This window comes from Eretmochelys imbricata, chromosome 13 (assembly GCF_965152235.1).
Source record: "Eretmochelys imbricata isolate rEreImb1 chromosome 13, rEreImb1.hap1, whole genome shotgun sequence".
NCBI lineage: Eukaryota > Metazoa > Chordata > Testudines > Cheloniidae > Eretmochelys > Eretmochelys imbricata.
This window is the reverse complement of record NC_135584.1, coordinates 32,524,850-32,532,510: the sequence shown is the minus strand read 5'-3', so window position 1 is coordinate 32,532,510 and position 7,661 is coordinate 32,524,850.

The window sequence follows — 7,661 nt, the reverse complement described above, 5'->3', positions numbered from 1 at the left end:
CGGGGGCGGGGCTAGGGCAGAGCTCCCTGGGTGCACACCCTAATGAAATGTGCTGCGCACACCTATGAGTGCCTTCACACGCCGCCTTTCACTGCCACGTGGCTGGCCGTGGCCATCCTCCTCCACTCGGCCCTTTGGAAATCTCAGCCGCGTTGCCCTTCACTGCTAGGCCTGGCGATTAGCTCTCACCCCATTGGGTGTCCTCTTCTGTCAGCTGGCTCGGGATGCCCCCTCTTTGTGACTCAGCCTTCCAGCCAGGTCGCTCTATGGCCCCTGCCTCCACCAGGGTCACGATGTCCCAGCAGACAAGTCGTCCACCTGCCTTCTCAGGCAGCCTTCTGTCCCAGCGCCAGCTCCTGGGCCACTCTGCCAGCGAGTGCGGAGCGGAGCAGCGGCGTGCTCAGGGAGGAGGCGGAGCAGAGGTGAGCTGGGCCGGCGGGACCTGCCGCAGGGCTCCGAGGGAGGGGGCGGGCAGGTGAAGGTATCCAAAGCTACTGGACATCGTAGAAGTTAGGAAACCAGAAATAAATTGGGCTGGAGCCAATGGAGGCCAAGTTTGTACATTGGCTTCAGGAAATGTTGAAAGAGATCATGGAATATGGTAGAGGGAGGGAGGTGTTATCGAGATCAGCCAAAGAACCCAGGCATATTGGGATAGATAGATTTTATCCATCCCTAAAACATAACTGAGGATTTCATTGGCAGCAGAGGGTATTATGTAGGCCCTCCACACTAGGGTAAGTTTTACCAATAGACTACATACTATTAGTACTCCCATTCTGCACAACTGTACTTTATCTTATCACATTGTACACAAGCTACAGTCCATATTGAACACAAGTGATCCAAAAAAATGAAAAAAATTGCCCTTGCTAGCTTATGATGCTTTATTATAGCTTCCCAGAATGTTACCCGACGTAGTATTTCTGACATCCTTTATTCATCAGTTAGGTATTTCTACTGCTCTTATCACTATAGCATTTAAACCACCACTGAGATGCTAGACAAATCCCCTTTGACTCTACAGTTCCAGGCCATTATGGTTCGTTTCTATATTTCTCAAGTTTTTACTATGTTGTGGAATCTTTTCATGATATATTGTACATCAAGGAGCCTTTGGATAATGGGGTGTTGGAGTGTCTCCTCCTGGAAGTGCCATGTAGATCATTATAAATCTTGAGGATTCAGAGTCCACTTCTTACAAGATTTGGGCAAGGGGGATAAAATTATGTCTCTCATTCTTGGTACATTGCAAGTAACTATGTGACCTGCTGCTCACAAACCGGGAAGAATTAGTAGCAGAAGCTAAAGTGGATGGGAACCTGGGAGGCAGTGACCCTGGACTTCAGAAAAGCAGACTTTGACTCCCTCAGGAAACTGATGGGCAGGATCCCTTGGGAGAATAACATGAGGGGGAAAGGAGTCCAGGAGAGCTGGCTGTATTTTAAAGAATCCTTAGTGAGGTTACAGGGACAAACCATCCCGATGTGCAGAAAGAATAGTAAATATGGCAGCTTGGCTTAACAGTGAAATCCTTGCTGATCTTAAACACAAAAAAGAAGCTTACAAGAAGTGGAAGATTGGACAAATGACCAGGGAAGAGTATAAAGATATTGCTCGGGCATGCAGGAGTGAAATCAGGAAGGCCAAATCACACCTGATCAAACCGTCCTGATCATCTCGTCTGGCCCCAGCCCCTTGCCCTCACCCCACCTCACCCCCATGATAGCTGTAGTCCCTTGCCTCTCTCCCCCCTATGGCAGCCCCTTGCTCCCCTGCCCCCCATGGCAGCCACTTGCCCCTGTCCCTCCCAAGACAGCTCTTTGCCCTCCCCTCACCCCCCCCATGGCAGCCTCAGTCCTGCCCCCCCTTGGCAGCCCCAGCTTTTCATGCCCCCTCCGTGGCAGCCCCAGCCGCCATGACAGCCCCCCGAGACAGGCCCAGCCCATCGTGTTCCACCCCCAAGCCAGCCCCCATACTCCCCCTACGGACCTAAGCTATGGGAGGGGTCTCATGGGGCTGGTGGTCTTTGGGAGGGGGGTCAGTGGGGCAGGCTCTTGGGGGGCTGTCCCCATTCCCAGGGGGAGGGGGTGTCTCCAGGGGGATTTGGGGTCCCCGGCTCTGACAGCGTCTTTCTCCTGCCAGCTGTTTGTTTTCACGAACGGGGAGGTGGGGAACACCGAGGACGTCATCACCAAGGTGCAGCATCACTGGGAGGCCCACAGGTAATGGGGCACCTGCCCCCCCAGCGCTCTTCCAACCCTGCCCCCCACTGGCCCCCCAACTGTTCCCCCAAGCAAACCCCAACCCTGCCCCCCCAGCCCCGTCCTCCAGCCCTGCCAGCCCTACTGGCCCCTCATCAACTGCTCTGACCCCCCTGGACTCTGCCACCCTGCAGGTGCTTCTCCTTTGGCATCAGGGCTGGGGCCTCCACGGCTCTGATCAAAGGCATTGCCCGGGCAGCAGGGAGCAGCGCTGAATTAATCACAGGCCAGTACCGCATGCAGCCCCAGGTGAGAACCCAGAAGTCCAGGCTCCCCCCTCCCCCTCCTGCTCTAACCCTCCAGACCCCACTCCCCTTCCAAAGCCAGGAGAGAACCCAGGAGTCCTGGCTCCCAGCCCCCTGGCTCTAACCCCTAGACTCCACTCCCCTCCCAGAGATGGGAGAGAACCCAGGAGTCTGGGCTCCTCCGCGACCCTGCTCTAACCCACCAGCCCTCACTCCTCTCCAAGACCAGGGATCGGACCCAAGCCGCCTGGCCCCAGTGTGACAGTCTCTGCCGCAGGCACTGCCGTCTCTGAAGCGGGCCCTGCAGCCGGCCATGACCAGGATCTTGCTGAGCTGGGATCTGCCCCCCGCGATGGAGGCGGCGTTGCTGGGCCGGGGCCCTGAGGTGATCTTCCCTGGGCAGTGGTGCCTCATCTACGTCTAGCTCCGCGGGCAGCCCCAGGTGAGAGAGCAAGGCCCCGGCCCCCCTCCAAGGGCGCCCCCAGGACTCGGAGTCAGTGACTGATTCTGGAACCTCCCACCCCCTCCTGTGTGGTAACTCTGATCTGTAATGATGGCCTTTGGGCTGGGGGTCTCTGTGCTACCCCAACTGAGTTGATCTCAGTCAGGATCGTTAACTCCGGACCCTACTGGTGGCCAGTAGGCTGACTAGGCAGCCCCCCAGCTGCTGTTAGTTGGGCATATTTACCCCCTTGGTTTTGTAACCTGGGTCTGGGGGGTCCCCAGGCATCTTCTCCCACCTTGCACTCCACCTCTGACTCCCTTTCTCTGCCTGCAGCCCCCAAACACTGCCGTGGGGTGCATTACCCTGCAGTACCGCGTCCAGGACCAGACCTACAAGGGAGACACTGCGGTTCGCCCTACAGCCACAAGATGGAGACAGGTGACAGCAACACTCCCATGGCCCCCATCACCCCCAGGTAGCTGGTTCCTGCTCCCCACATCCCCACCCCCAACAGGACAGGAACAGGAGGGGACCTACCTCAGCTCACAGAGGGAAGCAGGAGTCCTGGTTCCCAGTCCCCCTGCTGTAACCACTAGATCCCACTCCCCTCCAGAGCCAGGATAGAACCCAGGAGTCCTGGCTCCCTCCCCCCACTCCAATACACTATCCCACTAACCCCTGCTCCCCTCCCTGCGTGGCTGAAACCCAGGTGTCTGGGGCTCACCCCATGACTGTCTGTCCCCAGTACAAGCTGCCCGTTCACCGGCTGGCATCCAAGTCGCTGCTGCTGGAGCTGGAGGGGGCCGTGGGGGCCGGGTCGGAGGGGGACTGGCGCCAGGCGCTGGAGACCGGCCTGAGCTCGGGGGTCGTCTGCTCCCTCACGGCCTACATGGGGGTGGACACGGAGCGGGGGCAGCCGGTGCAGGGGCCGCTGGTGAGACGGGACATCCCGCTGGCAGGTAACCCCAGAGGGGTCGGGGATCCTGGCATCGGGGTGGGGGGGAGGGGGCTCGGGTGGGAGGGGAACCTGGGGCTGGGGTGTGTGTGTGTGGAACCTGGCACTGGCAGGGGAATTGCGGGAGGGATCCCAGCAAGGGTGATCCCCGTGTTGGGGGGGGGGGGGAGCTGGATGCATGGGGAGGCATCATGGATATGGGCTAATGTCCCTTTCCCACCTCCTTGCCCCAGCTACTGTGTGGCTCTGCTGGACCCTCCCTGCCCCCGAGGGTGAACCCAGTGCTCCCAGCCCCAGGGCAGGAGGAGAGCAGCGGGCGCTGGCCCGGTGAGATGGGGGGCAGCCTGCGGGGCCTGGCTCCTGCCAGCTGGGAGAGCGGGGCCTGTTGGGTGGACAGGCGGACGTACGGACAGACCCAGAATCAGAGACCCAAACAGACAGGGGCAGAGACTGAGAATCAGACAGATGGACCCAGATGGGAAGACAGAGACAGACAAACAGACCCCATGAGACAGGCAGACTGACCTAGACAGAAGCAGGGACCGGGGGGCAGGCATATTGCTGGCATGAGCAAGCCTGGCTAGCAGGGGCCTCTCATCCCCCAGTGTCCTGCCCTCATCCATGGGGCGCAGCACCCACCCCCCACATCCCCTGGGGCTGGAAGAGGGGTCCCAACTAGGGGGAAGCTGCAGGGAGCAGCTGTATCCAGGGGGTCCCAGCCCGGGGGGAAAGGGCTGGGGGGGATTCTGACTCTGAGGGAGCTAAGGGGAGAGGAGGATGGGGCTGGGTGTGGGTGGGGTCCCAGCTGGGGGCAGGGAGGAGGGGTCCCAGTGGCGTGTTGGCTCTAGGTGCCGGGGGGAGCGCAGGGAGGATTTTGCTTCCACCCCTTAGCTTGTCTCTGTCTGTCTGCATGTCCACCTGTCTGTCCATCTCTCTGACCATCTGGTCCCTAGAGTTCGATTTGATGGCAGGCCATTTGCTGTACATTGCGCCGTGCGCCTTCACCGGAGTTGTTCGCCTGGCCAAAGGCAACCAACGCTGCATCTCCTTCACCTTGCGCGAGTGTGAAGAAGTGGGACTGTTCTTAATGTTTCGTCTGAATACTGTAGGGGTGCCTCAGTTTCCCCTACGCATTTCTTAAGTCTCTAGGTGGTGGGATAAGGGGGTGTATTGTTGCAGAGCAAAGGGCCAGTGTACACAAATGGCCGACACTCTGTCTCCTGGCAATTGATGGCCTGGGACCTTCCCCCCTCCCCTCCCCCCCCCCCCACCCCGCAAGGTGAGAGCTAAAGGGTTGGAGAACAAAGGAATCAAGTGACCTCCTGGCCCGGGAAAGGGACAAAGCCCAGAGGAAGGGGGGCCGGAGGGTGAGTCAGTTTGGGGCTGGCTGGGGACATGGAGTGAAGGGCAGACTTGGTTGTCTGGCTCACTGCCCCCCAAAATGGACCCGGCTGAGGGGTCCTGTTCTCTGCACCTACAAGCTCTGTTTTAGACCATGTTCCTGTCATCTAACAAACCTCTGTTTTACTGGCTGGCTAAGAGTCACGTCTGTCTGCGGTGTTGGGGGGCAGGACCCTCTGGCTTCCCCAGGACCCTGCCTGGGCGGACTCGCTGCGGGAAGTGCACAGAGGGGCAGAGGATGCTGGATGCTCCGAGGTCAGACCCAGGAAGGTGGAAGCTGTGGGAGCTGTGTGTCCTGCAGATGGGCTGCTCGCAGAGAGGAGGCTCCCCCAGAGTCCTGCCTGGCTTCGTGGGGAGCAGATCCAGAGCATCGCCCGGGGACTCCATGACAGCGAGAAGCTCCCAAAGTCCAGCACCAGCCCTCGCCTCCCTCAGAAGTGCCTGTCCTGGTTCTGCTGCATCCCAGAGCTCATCCAGGGGGGCCCCCGATGCAAGGGCAGGAAGTCCTGCAAACACGGTGCCCCCCCGGAGACCGCACCCCAGGAAGGTGATTTGGGAGACGGGGTTGGGAGTCAGGACTCGGGGCGGGCGGCAAAAACCAGGATGACGCTTCCTTGGGTCTGAGACAGACGTGCCCTGACGGTCCCGGAGCTGGGCAAGTGTTTAACAGCTACACAGAAAGTGAAGGAACTTCCTGGGCAAAACAGACGCTGGGGGAGGTGGAATCCACAGCTGGGTTTTTTAAGTGTTGTGAAGCAAATTATCTTGCAACAAAATAAATAAAAAATAAGGAAACTTCCAGGCAAAAAACTCTGTGAAACTGGAATTTGGGTTGTGAGTTTATATCGCTGAGCTGGGGGGTTCGGGAAGAGGGGGGGGAAACTGGGCAGGGTGTAGGGGGGAAATCAGTCATTTTTTAGTAACAGAAATGTCGCTGAGCAGTTTTCTCTGAAATGGACACACAGCTAAACTCCCAGACAAAAATACCTTGTGAAGCTGGGCCCAGGCTTGGATGTTTGTACAGGTGAGTTCAGGGGCACAGATCGTGATCGGTACAGTCTGGTTTCTAAATGAAGAAGCCCACGAAAGGCAGAAATTTTAAAGTTATGGCTACCCTTAAAACCTGAATTGGAAGAGTCTGGAAATACAAAGTTGCTGTAGCCCAGGTAAGCTTAACTCTGCCCCACAACCCTGGCCCAGGTATGGCTATAATATCGTATAGACTCTGTAACATCCCGTCTCCCCTACACCCTTAGATGCTTGTGTGTTTCCCCGGACATAGGTTGTTTCACAGGTTGTAGTGTGGGATGGTCCCGGGGTCAGATTGTGTTTGAGAAATACCCTGGGGTAGTGGGATTAATAGCGGGGGCTGGGACATTCACAGGGGCCCAAGGGAGTTTGTTTCCCAATTCCAACTGCAAATTAATTGTCATCCCATGGGTGCAGGAAGGGGCAGAGTTAAGGGTGCTGAGAAGCACGTAAAGGACGCCCATGGATGAGGCAGAGGTAAGGATGCACGGAGGCTCACAGTTAAGGTTGTAGGCTGTCCCTCAGCCTGGACAGGCCATGTCACTCTTCTGTAACCATGTCCCAGCCCCATCTTCCCACATCTCTCCCTAGAGCGGGCACCAGAGGAGTCTTCCCTGCTGAGGCTGGTGTCTCTGCAGAATGTCGACGGCTCATGGGACCTGGACCCCTGGCTGGCCACCGTGCTGGGGGTGAGTTAGACCGACACCGGGGGAGGATGCCCAGTCAGGTGAGTGTGGGAGGGGACAGGGACAGAGGAGAGGAGGAGAGAGATGGGGCTCAGGTGCCATGAGTTGAGCCTGTTCTCTGCTCCCAGATGAGACTGGGCGTGACCCAGGTGGGGGGGGGGTCTGAGGGCAACTGGATCAAATGACCCTTGAACCTGGAGCCCAGTGGGTGAGATGGGCCCAGAGCAGGGGGCCGGGAACCCCCAAACAGGGGGTTGGAGCATTGGATCAAGAGGCCCCAGAGCTGGGCATGGTGGACATGGGGAGGCCCAGGCCAGGCCCTCTCTGAGGCTGTCTCCCTATCCCCTGGGCATGGCACTGGGCATCTGGGTAGGGGGTCCACGGTGCTAGAGCTGGGAACCCTCTGAGTCTGAGGAGAGAGCGCTCGATTGGGGGGTTCCCAGGGCAGGGGGATGGGGACAACGCTGGGGGGGTCCCCAGGGTGGAGGGATGGGGGGCAGCACTCAGGGGTGTCCACAGGGCAGGGGGAAGGGGCAGCATTCGGGGGGGCAGGAGGGGTCCTCAGGCCAGGCACTGTCTCAGGCTGTTTCTCTCCCCCCCCAACCCCCGGACGTGCCCCCTGGCATCTGGGCCACG